We start from the raw sequence: 14,545 nt of genomic DNA, 5'->3' as shown, positions 1-14,545 counted from the left end.
TTCTCCAAGGGCGGTCATTTCTTCCCCTTCACTGGCAGGTTGTTACAACGGATGCCAGCCTGTCGGGCTGGGGTGGCGTGTTCAGGGATTCGACGGTTCAGGGACTCTGGTCTCCCCAGGAGACCCTTCTTCCGATAAACATATTAGAATTACGGGCGATTCTTCTTTGTCTTCTTCATTGGGAGTCCCGTCTTCAGTCCCATCCTGTCCGCGTTCAGTCGGACAACGCCACGGCCGTGGCGTACATAAATCGACAGGGCGGTACTCGCAGCTCGGCAGCCATGGCCGAGGTGACCAAGATTCTCACCTGGGCGGAGAGCAAGGTTCCGGCCATTTCGGCGATTCACATTCCGGGGGTGCTCAACTGGGAAGCGGACTTCCTCAGTCGGTCCTCACCCGACCCCGGCGAGTGGTCTCTACATCCAGAGGTCTTCGCACAACTCTGCGACCTCTGGGGCATTCCGGACGTGGACCTTTAGGGGACCCTTAGACTCTGTCCGTGGACGCCCTAGTGATTCCTTGGGCAAGGTTTGCCCTACCCTATCTGTTCCCTCCTCTTCCGCTCCTTCCCAGGGTGCTGAGGAAGCTCAAGGCAGAGGACGTCCCCGCCATTCTGGTAGCTCCAGATTGTCCCGAAGGTCGTGGTACGCCGACATAGTCAGGCTCCTGGACGACCACTGCACCTTCCGCTCCGTCAGGACCTGCTCTCTCAGGGTACTCTTTGCCACCCCAATTTACAGTCGCTGCATTTGACGGCATGGCGGTTGGGCCCGCGGGTTCTCTTCCCAAGTCATTCACACCATGCTCAAGGCTCGTAAGCCCTCCTCTGCAAGAATTTACCATCGTACTTGGCGGTCTTATTTTCGTTGGTGTGAAGCTCAAGACTTCTCCCCGGTAACCTTCTCGGTTACCCGTCTTCTCTCCTTTTTGCAGTCGGGGTTGGAACTAGGGTTGTCTCTCTGTTCCCTTAAAGGTCAGGTTTCGGCCCTTACTGTTCTTTTCCAGCGGCCCCTGGCTTCTAATTCTCATGTCCGAACTTTCCTTCAAGGAGTGATGCATGCTGTTCCTCCTTATCGGTCACCCTCTCCCCCTTGGGACTTGAATTTGGTTCTGAGTGCCCTCCAGGGTGCACCCTTTGAGCCCCTTAGAGAGGTGTCTATCCGCCTCCTTTCTTGGAAAGTGGCATTTTTTGTTGCTATCGCCTCCATCAGGAGGGTGTCTGAATTGGCAGCTCTCTCCTGCCGTTCTCCGTTTCTGGTGATCCACCAAGACAAGGTTGTTTTCCCGCCAGATCCCTCCTTTTTGCCTAAGGTGGTTTCGGCCTTTCATCTCAATGAGGACATTGTCCTCCCGTCTTTTTGTCCTGCTCCTTCTCATCCTAAGGAGCGCTTACTACACAAGCTGGATGTAGTTCGGGCTGTTCGGTCTTATCTCTCCATCACTTCTTCGTTTCGTCAGTGTGATTCCTTTTTTCGTCCTTACGGAAGGTCGTCCCAAGGGACAACCTGCTTCCAAGGCCACCATTTCTCGGTGGATTCGGTCTGCCATTTCGGAGGCCTATCGCTATAAGGGGAAGATTCCTCCTTTCATTCTACCCATTCTATTGGGGCATTCTGGGCTCTCCAGAATAGAACCTCGGCCTCGCAGATTTGCAAGGAGGCTACCTGGTCGTCTTTGCACACTTTCTCGAGGTTCTACCGAGTTCACACCTTCTCATCGGCTGATGATAGTCTGGGCTGTAAAGTGTTGCAGGCGGCAGTGGAACGGCCGTCTACCTGACTGCTTATATGCCTACCCAAGGGACGGCTTGGTACGTACCACGGTCTGTTTCCCCCAATGGAGCCGATAGAGAAAAGGAGATTTTTTAACCCTTACCGTAAAATCTCTTTCTCAAAGGATCCATTAGGGGACACAGCTCCCACCCTTTTGGGATTTTCCTTGGTTCTCTGTCCGAGGGTGTGTTCAGTTATGTTTTTTCTTCTGGTTCTCGGACAGTTTTGGGTTTTTCTTGACCTGTTAGTCTCCTCCTATTGCTCTGGAACTTAAACTGATTAGCTCAGAGCCTGAAGGCGGGTATATCCTGCTGGGAGGACCCAACTGTTTTTGTTGCCATAGTGTCACACCTCCTAGAGACAGCAGCAGCAGCATACACCCACGGTCTGTGGCCCCAATGGATCCTTCGAGAAAAAGATTTTACGGTAAGTGATAAAAAATCTCCTTTTTATTGGACTAACAGAATTTTGTAAAGAAAAGCTTTCGGGATTCCTCCCTTCATCAAGTCCAAAGCAAATCTAAGCTCACAATTAAACTAAAATTCTGTTAGTCCAATAAAAAAGGAATTACAAGATACTGCAACATTTTTTGATTTGCATCTGCATCACTGGACTAATACGGCTACTCAAATTTACTTTTATAAAATAATATATACAAACATAAACATTTGTGATATCGCCACATGCATAAAAGTCAGAACTAATAAAATATAACATTAATTAAAAAATGGGACCAAAGTCCCAAATTGCATATTTTTGGTCACTTGATATACCATTAAAAAATTTATAAAAAGTGATCAAAAAGTCCCATCAAAACAAAAATGGGACTGATAAGAACTACAGATCATGGCACAAAAAATTAGTCCTCATACATCCCTGTATATGGAAGGAAAAAAAAAGGGGGTCAGAATAGGGCAATTTTAAGCATATGAATAAAACATAAATTAATTGGGTATTATTGTAGTCTCATGGACCTACAGTAAAAAGATAATGTGTAATTTTTACCGAAAAGTGCCCTGTGTAACAATGGAAGCCCCCCAAAATTATAAACTGTTGTTTGTTTGTTGTTTAATTTTTCCCCACAAATAATTTTTGTTTTTTGGTTTTGCCGTAGATTTTGTGATGAAATGATTGATTTTATTACAAAGTACAATTAGTGGTGCAAAAAACAAGCCCTTATATGGGTCTTTAGGTGGAATTGAAAGCATTTTGATTACTAGGTGAGGAGGACAAAAACAAAGGTACAGAATGAATGTAACATGTCAGTGTGAAATTAAAACCTTCAAAATTTGCTAAATTGATGGTCCTTTTTGTTCAATTGTACCCCACAGATTAGTTTTTTTTAGGTTTTGCCATACAATAACCCCTTAAGGACCAAGGACGTACCGGTACGTCCTTGGTCCTGCTCCCGTGATATAACGCGGGGTTACACAGTAACCCCGCATCATATCACGGCGGGCCCGGCGTCATAGTGAAGCCGGGACCCGCCACTAATAGCGTGCAGCGCCGATCGCGGCGCCACACGCTATTAACCCTTTAGCCGCGCGCTCAGAGCTGAGCCGCGCGGTTAAAAGCGAAAGTAAAAAGTGCCGGTTAACTCAGTGGGCTGTTCGGGATAGCCGTGGCGAAATCGCGGCATCCCGAACAGCTTACAGGACAGCGGTAGGGCCCCTACCTGCCTCCTCGCTGTCCGATCGCCGAATGACTGCTCAGTGCCTGAGATCCAGGCATGAGCAGTCAAGCGGCAGAATCATCGATCACTGGTTTCCTATGAGAAACCAGTGATCAATGATAAAGATCAGTGTGTGCAGTGTTATAGGTCCCTATGGGAGCTATAACACTGCAAAAAAAAAGTGAATGAATATCATTTAACCCCACCCCTATTAAAAGTTTGAATCACCCCCCTTTTCCCATAAAAAAAAAAACACAGTGTAAATAAAAATAAAAATAAACATATATGGTATCACCGCGTGTGGAAATGTCCGAATTATAAAAATATATTGTTAATTAAACCGCTCGATCAATGGCGTGCGCGCAAAAAAATTCCAAAGTCCAAAATAGTGCGATCAATAAGTCCTATCAATGCAAAAATGGCACCGTTAAAAACTTCAGATCACGGCACAAAAAATGAGCCCTCATACCGCCCCATACACTGAAAAATAAAAAAGTTATAGGGGTCAGAAGAGGTCAATTTTAAACGTATTAATTTTCCTGCATGTAGTTATGATTTTTTCCAGAAGTACGACAAAAGCAAACCTATATAAGTAGGGTATCATTTTAATCGTATGGAACTACAGAATAAAGATAAGGTGTCATTTTTACCGAAAAATGTACTAATTTTTTTCACCGTAGATTTTTGGGCAAAATGACTGACGTCATTGCAAAATAGAATTGGTGGCGCAAAAAATAAGCAATCAAATGGATTTTTAGGTGCAAAATTGAAAGAGTTATGATTTTTTAAAGGCAAGGAGCAAAAAATTAAAATGCAAAAACGGAAAACCCCCCGGTCCTTAAGGGGTTAAAGGGGTTATCCAGGAAAAGCTTTTTTTTCATATATCAACTGGCTCCAGAAAATTAAACAGATTTGTAAATTACTTCTATTTAAAAATCTTAATCCTTTCAGTATTTATGAGCTTCTGAAGTTAAGGTTGTTCTTTTCTGTCTGAGTGCTCTCTGATGACACGTGTCCCTAGAAACGCCCAGTTTAGAATCAAATCCCCATAGCAAACCTCTTCTAAACTGGGCAGTTCCCGAGACACGTGTCATCAGAGAGCACTTAGACAGAAAAGAACAACCTTAACCTCAGAAGCTCATAAGTACTGAAAGGATAAAGATTTTTTAATAGAAGTAATTTACAATTCTGTTTAACTTTCTGGAGCCAGTTGATATATAAAAATACGTTTTTTCCTGGAATACCCCTTTAACCTCTTCAGGACCCATGACGTATGCTTACGTCATCACACCCTGGGTCTTAAGGACCCATGACGTATGCATACGTCATGTCTTTTCCTGGTCTCCGCCGCTCAACCGGCGGAGATCGGAAGCGGATCCCTGCTGAAATCCTTCAGCAGGGATCCAGGGCAAACGCCGAGGGGGGACCCGACCGCCCGGTAATTTCGCATGATCCCGGCTGTCACCTCCTCCGATCCCCTGCGATTCTTCGGTTAGTTAACCTCTTAAGGACCCAGCCATTTTACACCTTAGGACCCGGCCATTTTTTTAACATCTGACCGCTGTCACTTTAAACATTAATAACTCTGGAATGCTTTTAGTTATCATTCTGATTCCGAGATAGTTTTTTCGTGACATATTCTACTTTAACATAGTGGTAAAAATTGTAACTTGCATCCTTTCTTGCTGAAAAATTTGAAAATTTTATGAAAAATTTGAAAATTTAGCATTTTTCTAACTTTGAAGCTCTCTGTTTGTAAGGAAAATGGATATTCAAAATATTTTAATTTTTTTTTCACATAAACAATATGTCTACTTTATGTTTGCATCATAAAATTGACGAGTTTTTACTTTTGGAAGACACCAGAGGGCTTCAAAGTTCAGCAGCAATTTTCCAATTTTTCACAAAATTTCCAAACTCACTATTTTTCAGGGACCAGTTCAGGTTTGAAGTGGATTTGAAGGGTCTTCATCTTAGAAATACCCCACAAATGACCCCATTATAAAAACTGCACCCCCCAAAGTATACAAAATGATATTCTGTCAGCCTTTTAACCCTTTAGGGGTTTCAAAGGAATAGCAGGAAAGTGAAGGAGAAAATTCACAATCTTCATTTTTTACACTCGCATGTTCTTGTAGACCCAATTTTTGAATTTTTACGAGGGGTAAAAGGAGAAAATGTATACTTATATTTGTAGCCCAATTTCTCTCGAGTAAGCACATACCTCATATGTCTATGTAAAGTGTTCGGTGGGCGCAGTAGAGGGCTCAGAACCGAAGGAGCGACAAGGGGATTTTGGAGAGTACCGTTTTCTGAAATGGTTTTTGGGGGGCATGTTGCATTTAGGAAGCCCCTATGGTGCCAGAACAGCAAAAAAAAAACACATGCCATACCATTTTGGAAACAAGACCCCTTGAGGAACGTAAAAAAAATTAAGTGAGCCTTAATACCCCACATGTGTTTCACGACTTTTGCATATGTAAAAAAAATAAAATAAAATTTCACTAAAATGTGTGTTTCCCCCCAAATTTCACATTTTTGCAAGGGTTAATAGCAGAAAATACCCCCCAAAATTTGTAACCCCATCTCTTCTGAATATGGAGGTACCCCATAAGTTGACCTGAAGTGCACTACGGGCGAACTACAATGCTCAGAAGAGAAGGAGTCATATTTGGCTTTTTGAGAGCAAATTTTGCTCGGGGGCATGTCCCATATAGGAAGCCCCTATGGTGCCAGGACAGCAAAAAATACCCATATGGCATACCATTTTGGAAACTAGACCCCTTGAGGAACGTAACAAGGAATTAAGTGAGGGGGGCGGAGCCTGACCGCTGAGCTGGATGGCCGCATGAACGCGCTGCTCTCCACAGCCTAAGTCCTAAGCTGACCTACACGGCTCATAAATACCTGCCAAAATGGGTAAACATGATGACACAAAGTCCGGTGCCACTCCTGGACCGACCAAGACCCGAAATAATCAATCGGACATGGCCGCATTTCTGAAAAGAAAACCGGAGCAGAGCCCAGCACGGCCCTCCAAGATGGCGCCGACCGCCGCGCTTGTAAGTGATGCTGAAAAAGAGGACGGGTCCGATAGGGAAAGCCTCCCAGGGACCTTCAATGACTCTGGTGGGGAAGATACGCGACTGTCGGTCACTAAGGCCCTCATAAGGAAGACGGTGCAACAAGCAGTGACTAAGGCCATACAAGCAGCAATGGCGCCGCTACTACAGGAACTCGTGGAGATCAAGACAGATGTGAAACAGGTGGGCTATCGCACCGAACACCTAGAAAATGCACTTACCGACACTGTCTCTTTCTGTGACTCTGCTTCTCACCACCTAAGGGCACAGGAGACCCAGCATAATAGGGCACTCTTGCTCCTTGAAGATCAAGAGAACCGCAGCAGGCGCCGGAATATCAGAATAAAAGGGGTTCCGGAGACGTTCGCGGCGGACTCCCTACCAGCAGTGACCCGCCAGATTTTCGCATCCTTGCTGGGGAGCGAGAGGGCCGAAGAGGTGATCATAGAAAGAGTGCATAGAGCGCTGAGGCCTAAGCCGAAACCGTCCGAACCACCCAGGGATATCATATGCGGTCTTCTTAGCTACCTGGACACGGCTGCGATCCTGAAAGCAAACAGAGAAGCCAACTCCATACTCCACGAAGGTGTGGCGGTGAAATTATTTCAGGACATTGCACCATCTACACTGGCTAAACGCCGACTACTGAATCCCCTGCTTCAACGTCTCAGGGAGATCAATGCACCCTATACCTGGCTGTATCCTTTCGGTCTCTCAGTGCTGAAGGACGGAAGACGTCTCGCTATACGCGATCCTGAAGAGCTGGAGAAGCTGTGGCCTTTCTTGGGAATTGAAAAGATAGAGGTCCCGTCGTGGCTACCGGTCCAGCTCAGCCACACACTACCTGCCTTACCCAAGATGTCGCAGTGGTCGAAAGTGGAACGCTTCAAGTCTCCCAAGCAGAAGAAGCAACAAAAGGCTCACCAGAGATCTGACTGTTCCTCTACCTGAAGAACACAGACAAGGACACCTGCCCTAGTTTTATAACTCCCTGCATTAAGGTACCGTCCTCCGGTTGACTGATCAGTAGCTCCCTACCTTCTCAAGATACGTACCGGACTCTTACGGTTAGTAGGTTTATCACTTTATTAACCCTCTGGCTAAAGTGGCTTTGCTGGACTGTGGTGGCTGCTGTGGTGTACCGGGGCAGCACCATCTCGGAGGAGCGAGGGGGATTGGGATGGACTGCAGGGGTTGAGATCTCATGCCAGCTTCAGTGTTCCTGGATTCCCATAAGTCATTTTTATTATGTTACCTGCCATCGCGATGTGGACTTTTGCTGACTCACATAAATGCTATCATCTATCAGTACCCACAGGACTGCTCAAGCTTCCTATAGAGGATGTAGGGCGCTAGCCAATTGCTTATTAATCCAAGACCCGATGAGGAAATGTTCCTGTTCATCCTGTGGTCGATATGCTGAGGTTCCTCATACCTGACTAACATTGCTACGGGAGACTCTCTGAGGAAGTCCACATTGTGAATATTTTATATTACTATGCTAAATGCTTACTGTTTTCTCTATATTATATATATTTTTTTTATTTTTATTTATTTATTTTTTATTTATTTATTTATTTATTTTTTTTTTTTTTTTTTTTTTACACTGACCACTTACGAGCCTGGCGGCCCTAGCCCCCCCCCTCCTCCTCTGTTCCCCCCCCCCCTCCGTCCCAACCCTTCCATCCCCCCCCCCCCCCTATTTTCACCTCCTCCCCTCCCCCACCAACCTCTCCTCCACTCCTCTCCGTCACTCGACCCTCCGCCTCCCCCCTCCCCCCCCTTCCCCCCCCCCCCCGGTGACCATAGGCCACTGCGTGGCCACTGCACGCACCTCAGGGGCTACTTCTGATGATGGTTCCCACGGGGTGACAGTGGCCCAGCATTAGTTGTAGGCAGATGTTTATTTGGTACTTTTCATCGTATGCCGTTGTTTTATTAAAGTTTATATGTAAGCAGAAAGATTCACGGTCGGCCTCGGACCGGCTGTCGGTTCAGGAATCCCTCCGTCTCCCACCCACTTGAATTTTTGGCCTTGGCTGATAATTCATTGTTCAGTTCTAATTTTGTCACTATCACGGTCCCACCTCTCTGGAAAGGACCGCTTGTCTTACTGTTTTCTTCCTCTGTCCTTGCTTTTCTCTTTCCTCCTTTCCTCATTCTCCACTCTCCTACTCGCACTCACCCACTCCTACCCTCAACACCCTACCCTACCCCCACTTCCCTACCCACATACCCAGCATCCTCCCCGGGTCGATAGATATCCTTACCACCTGAGGAAACTGTAGATTTCTTTTCCGATGAACACACTGAAATTCCTCACATATAACTTGAAGGGGTTCAACTCACCATGCAAGAGACATAGCATCTTCACGTTGCTAGCTAGAGAAGGGGTTGACTTCCTTTTTTTACAGGAGACTCATTTCAAACAGGGAAGGGTCCCTAAACTACCCACTAATAACTTCTTGCATTGGTTCCACAGTTGCGGCTCCAACTCTTCCTCCCGTGGGGTTACTATCGCAATACAGAAGGATGTCCCATTCACTTTAATCGCTGTTCATGATGGAGGAGATGGCAGGTCTCTATTTGTTAAAGGTAAGGTTGGATCCATGACATACACCTTAGCCTCATTGTACACCCCTAACAAAAAACAGGTCCCCTGGTTGTTAAAAACCCTTGATAAGTTGAGGTCCTTTGCTGAAGGCCCCATAATACTTGGTGCGGACTTAAACCTCCCATTAGACCCATCTCTTGACACCTCGTCCACTAACACTTACACCTCAAACCTTGCTATCCGCACACTTCGCAACCGATTACATGACATGGAACTGACTGATGTGTGGCGAGCGATGCATCCGACGGAACGGACATACTCATTCTACTCTGCGCCCCATAAGTCCTCTCACCGACTGGACTACATCTTCTGTCATCATAGCCTACTTCCCACGATCCACTCGTCCGACATAGGATCGCGGACGTTATCTGACCATGCCCCAGTACAAGCAAATCTCGCCCTACCGCACATACCCAATAGGACCAGGACATGGCGACTGAATGAGTCGTTGCTATCTGACAACATAGAACTTGCTAAGCTCTCGTCTCAAATAGCTGAATACTTTGACATAAATACCACACAAGATGTCTCCCCTACAATCACTTGGGAAGCCCATAAGGCCTATGTGAGGGGTCTCCTCATATCACTGGGCTCCAAGGTAAAGAGAGAAAGGACGGCGCGAATCACTCAATTAATGGCAGACATTACTGACATGGAAAAGTCTTCCTCTCAGTTAACTGGGAATTCCGATGTTGACGGAAACTACACGACTTTGACTTCCCTTAGGGAACAACTAAAAGACATATTGTCAAAACAGCATGGCGACCAGGTCATACGTTTTCAACAAAAATTTTTTTTACATGGGAATAAAGGGGGACGACTCATGTCGGCCATGATCAAAAAACGTAGAGAGAAAACACACATTGATAGGATTGTGGAGCCGGATGGTACCCAACACGTAGATACTGGCCCTATAGCAACGGCTTTCCGGGACTTCTACTATTCTCTTTATAACATACACCCAAATAACCCCACGCCATTGCCACGCACGCAGGCAATCCAAACTTTCTTGGATCGATTGAATTTACCTACCCTCACCACACTAGAAGGGGAGACATTGCTGAAGCCTTGCACTGCTGAGGAGGTTGAGGCAGTAATAAAGTCCTTCCCCATAGGGAAGAGCCCGGGACCAGATGGCTTGAGCTTACAATACTATAAAAAGTTGGGCACAGTTTTGCTGCCTCGGCTTACTCAGTGGTGCAACGCGTTACTTGGAGGCACCCATTTGCCGCCCCAATCTCTAGAGGCACACATCACTATTCTACCAAAAGAGGGTAAAGATCCCCTAATGTGCTCGAGTTATAGGCCCATTTCACTCTTGAATATGGACCTAAAGATCTGGGCTAAGCTGTTGTCCATGAGACTTCGCCCTCTCCTCCCTGACCTTATTCATGTGGACCAGACTGGTTTTGTGAAGGGCAGGGAGGGGAAGCACAACGCATTACGAGTCATGCACGCTATTCACTATGCCACACAAAAAAAGATCCCTCTACTCCTTCTCGGCACAGATGCTGAGAAGGCGTTCGATAGGGTAGCGTGGGACTACATGACCAAGGTGTTAGCCAAATATCGCATCCCTGATCGCTTCATCCGAGCTATCATGTCCCTATATAGTGAACCCAGCGCTCGGGTTAGGGTCAATGGCACTCTTTCTGAATCTTTCCCCATATGTAATGGGACGCGACAAGGGTGCCCCCTATCGCCGTCACTGTACGTCCTCGTGATGGAGACTCTTCTCCAGGCCTTGAGGCAGGATGAGGCGATTAGGGGATTGCAAATAGGGGATAGGACTCATCTTACGGCAGCATTCGCTGATGACCTACTCATAATGATCACTAATCCTACTGAAGCCCTGCCCCGTGTCCAATGCGTTATTGAAGAATATGGGACCCTATCCAATTTCAAAGTAAATTATAGTAAGTCGGAGATACTGAACATCACGATACCCCCTCGTGTAGCCTCGAGTCTACAATCTTCCTCGTCTTACAGATGGCCATCTAAACACATCACATACCTGGGCATAGCTCTTCCCTCGTCGCTGAGCAACTTGTTTGACCTTAACTATGTACCCTTACTGACTAAAATGAGGAATAAAATTGACTCCTACAAGTTACCCTTTCTTTCATGGGTGGGGCGACGCAACCTCCTACAGACATACATTGTACCGTCCATACTCTACTTACTACGCATGGTACCCATAGAGCTACCTAAATGGTATCTCCTGCAGTGGAAACGGCTCTTTGGGGCTTTCCTTTGGTCAGGGAAGCGCCCACATTTAGCACATTCCCTTCTCACTAGATCTAAGAGGAGCGGTGGCATAGGTATGCCAGACATTACTATGCTTTATACAGCTAACCATATTCACAGATGGGTTGAGATCTCTACTGGAACTAGCCTACTGGATAGCTCGGAACTTGAACGCTCCCATAAGGCTTCCCGAGGCTATGGGGTGGACCGTCATGTCTGGCTGCCTACACGTCGCTCCCTCTCACATGTTAATAACCCACTGTTAAAAGGTACACTCACTACCAAAAGGGCGTATGATAAAGGCACAACACAAGGAAACCACGGAAAAACACTGATTTCTCCATGCTTTCCAAGTTCCCTGATTCCTTATGCAGTTCACCCTGACATGCAAGAGGCGGACGACTTGTGGTCCCATTTTCAACACGTCCCTGTCAAAACCCTTTGTGCCAGAAACCAACCACCCACAGTTGAGACGCTATCCACGATAGTCCCACACCTTAAAACTAACTTTCTACATCTTCATATGCTCAGGGAGATGTGTGTTGAATTTCTAAAGGTGTATGTCATTGGTGAAAACACGACCTGGATAGATAAGTTGATGCAATTTTCACCGAACTGCAAGCCAAAATTTTCCACATTTAATGCCTGTTTGAGAGATGAGAGGCAAACTTCTGACCCGTTGTACTTGGGATCCTGGGAGGAAGAGTTGGGACGCAAGTTCACGGACCAAGAGAAGAAATCCATTCTAACAAACTCCCATGGCTTCTCTAGGTGCGTCAAGCTACAAGAAGGTCATTTTAAACTAGTAGCCAGATGGTATAGGACGCCCGAGTTATTATATCATTGGGGTCTGAGTGCAGCCCCTACGTGCTGGAGATGCCATGGGGGCGTGGGCTCTTTGTCTCACATCTGGTGGTCGTGCCCCAAGATAACGTCTTACTGGAGTGAGGTAAATCTCATCATAGATAAGGTGATGGGAAGGCATGTCCCTCTCTCACCTGAGGTGGTTCTCTTGGGCTTATCGACTAGGGATTGCACCTTGTCGAAGAGATCTCTGATTGCACATTTGCTAACTGCAGCCAAGGCATTAGTCCCACTACATTGGTTAGATGAAACACCTCCTACAGTTCAACAGTGGATCTCTAAGGTCTCCCAGTTGTGTAGAATGGAGGAGCTCTCCAGTTGGAGTGATCGCTCACATGACAGATACTGGAATATATGGGCTCCTTGGCTGGGCTTTCGTGATGCTGACACTGCTCTCTCTCTTTTGCATCGGACATAGCAACTGGGTTCCAGCAAATGACCCCATAGACAACTCCCTCCCCCCTCTTTCCCAACCCACCCTTCCTCCCCTCCTCACCTCCCCACCCACATCCAAAAACCTTGTATCTATTCTTTATCCTCCACTCGTCTCTCTTTCTCCCTATTTTCTCTTTCTTCTGCCTCCCACCTTGGAGAATTCCTACGCCTTTCATTTCTCCTCTTTCTTTCTTATTTATCAGTACTCTGACACACTGTGCCCCATGTTCATTGAACCTATTATGTTCAGTACCATACTCATATTACAGTTCCACCTAATTAACTGGGCTCCTAGGTGACAACACCTCAGACTTATTGGATGCTTATAGGCATGTCTGACCTTCTGTTTTATGTATGTCCTGAGTGGATGTTGGCCAATACTTCTCTTGATAGATTTATCTTATTGATTTTATAATGATACATCAACACAGGAGCCCAATGGTCTTTTTAAATGTTGCCTGGGGCCTAGCCCACACAACCCCTTTATCTTGCTTTTCTCTCCTTTTCTTTCTTCTTGATTAGCATTATGGAATGTATTTCATATTACATTTGTATGTTCTGTTGTATTGTAATATTCGAAAATAAAGAATTGACGAAAAAAAAAAAAAAAGGAATTAAGTGAGCCTTAATACCCCACACGGGTTTCACGACTTTTGCAAAAAAAAGTAAAAAAAAAATCATTAAAATGGGTGTTTCCCCCAAAATTTCACATTTTTGCAAGGGTTAATAGCAAAAAAGACCCCCCAAAATTTGAAACCCCATCTCATCTGAGTATGGAGGTACCCCATAAGTAGACCTGAAGTGCACTACGAGCGAACTACAATGCTCAGAAGAGAAGGAGTCATATTTGGCTTTTTGAGAGCAAATTTTGCTCAGGGGGCATGTCGCATTTAGGAAGCCCCTATGGTGCCAGGACAGCAAAATAACCCCCACATGGCATACCATTTTGGAAACTAGACCCCTTGAGGAACGTAACAAGTGGTACAGTGAGCATTTACCCCCACTGGTGTCTGTCAGATCTTTGGAACAGTGGTCTGTACAACATTTTTAATTTGCACAGCCCACTGTTCCAAAGATCTGTCAGACACCTGTGGGGTGTAAATTCTCACTGCACCCCTTATTACATTCCGTGAGGGGTGTAGTTTCCAAAAATGGGGTCACATGTGGGGTTTTGTTTTTTTTGCGTTTGTCAAAACCGCTGTAACAATAAGCCACCCCTGTGCAAATCACCTCAAATGTACATGGTGCACTCTCCCTTCTGGGCCTTGTTGTGCGCCCCCAGAGCACTTTGCGCCCACATATGGGGTGTCTCCGTAGTCGGGAGAAATTGCATTACAAATTTTGGGGGGCTTTTTTCCCTTTTACCTCTTGTCAAAATGAAAAGTATAGGGCAACACCAGCATGTTAGTGTAAAAATTTTATTTTTTTACACTAACATGCTGGTGTAGACCCCAACTTCACATTTTCATAAGGGGTGAAAGGAGAAAAAGCCCCCCAAAATTTGTTAGGCAATTTCTCCCGAGTACGGCGATACCCCATATGTGGCCCTAAACTGTTGCATTGAAATACGAAAGGGCTCCAAAGTGAGAGAGCGCCATGCGGATTTGAGGCCTAAATTAGGGATTTGCATAGGGGTGGACATAGGGGTATTCTACGCCAGTGATTCCCAAACAGGGTGCCTCCAGCTGTTGCAAAACTCCCAGCATGCTTGGACAGTTAACGGCTGTCCAGCAATACTGGGAGTTGTTGTTTTGCAACAGCAGGAGGCTCCATTTTGGAAACAGTGGCGTACCAGATGTTTTTCATTTTTATTGGGGAGGGGAGGGGGGCTGTGTAGGGGTATGTATATATAGTGTTT

At 45.9% G+C, this 14,545-nt stretch overlaps 1 long non-coding RNA gene across 2 annotated transcripts in view; it reads left to right on the top strand.

The window, feature by feature from the left end:
• LOC130358522 (uncharacterized) overlaps positions 1-14,545 on the top strand; it is a 256,402-nt gene that overhangs the window by 63,839 nt on the left and 178,018 nt on the right. The gene's annotated exons all lie outside the window — the stretch shown is intronic.

Source organism: Hyla sarda, chromosome 2, assembly GCF_029499605.1.
Source record: "Hyla sarda isolate aHylSar1 chromosome 2, aHylSar1.hap1, whole genome shotgun sequence".
NCBI classification, from domain to species: domain Eukaryota; kingdom Metazoa; phylum Chordata; class Amphibia; order Anura; family Hylidae; genus Hyla; species Hyla sarda.
Note: the sequence above shows the minus strand (reverse complement) of the source record. Positions and strands in the feature narration are given on the sequence as shown.